Source organism: Sinocyclocheilus anshuiensis, unplaced genomic scaffold, assembly GCF_001515605.1.
Source record: "Sinocyclocheilus anshuiensis isolate Anshui unplaced genomic scaffold, SAMN03320099.WGS_v1.1 scaffold1620, whole genome shotgun sequence".
Classification (NCBI taxonomy): domain Eukaryota; kingdom Metazoa; phylum Chordata; class Actinopteri; order Cypriniformes; family Cyprinidae; genus Sinocyclocheilus; species Sinocyclocheilus anshuiensis.
The window spans coordinates 618948-619708 of NW_015558680.1; the positions used below are offsets into that span (position 1 = coordinate 618948).

Here is a 761-nt window from a genome sequence, read left to right on the forward strand (position 1 = left end):
GGGCAGCGCTTGCAGGCTCACCACCTGATCCCTGAAGGGAGTAGTGGGAACCTTGGGCACATAGCCGGGCAGGGGCCTCAGGATTACCTGGGAGTCAGCCGGCCCAAACTCTAGGCACGAATCGTTGACCGAAAATGTGTGCGGGTCCCCTACCCTCTTGATGGAAGCCAGTGTATGCAGGAGCAGAGTTTTCATTGAAAGAAACTCCAACTTCTACAGGGTCATGGTTAGCAGCAATCTTTTTTTTTTATTTTTTTTTTTTAGCGACATAGACTTAAAGGGTGGAGGGAGACAGCCTTCGCTCCAACCCTTGCTGAAAAAAGGAAAGCACGACCCTGATAGGGCATCTCTGGGGGTCTTCTCGGTTAGGTCACCTAGAACCTCCGCGTCCCGTCCAGGGACCAGATATGAAGTTTCCACAGGTCTGGACGCGGGTGCCACAGGGTGTCCCATCTCTGAGTCAGTAGATCCTTCCACAGAGGAATCTGCCAGGGAGGGGCTGTCGCGAGGAGCATTAGTTCCGGGAACCAGGTCCGAGTTGGCCAATAAGGCGCCACGAGCAGGACCTGCTCCTCGTCCTTCCTGATCTTGCACAGTGTCTGTGCGAGAAGGCTCACTGGGGGAAACGCATACTTGCACAGGCCCTGCGGCCAGCTGCGTGCCAGTGCGTCTGTGCCGAGTGTTCCCTCGGTTAGGGAGTAGAACAACTGGCAGTGAGAGGTTTCTGGAGAGGCAAACAGGTCTACCTGAGCGGCCCTGAC

At 55.7% G+C, this 761-nt stretch overlaps 1 protein-coding gene across 3 annotated transcripts in view; it reads right to left on the reverse strand.

Annotated features, from left to right (window-relative positions):
* The window catches only part of nalcn (sodium leak channel, non-selective), a 118108-nt gene that overhangs the window by 18974 nt on the left and 98373 nt on the right, over positions 1–761 (reverse strand). The window lies entirely within an intron of this gene.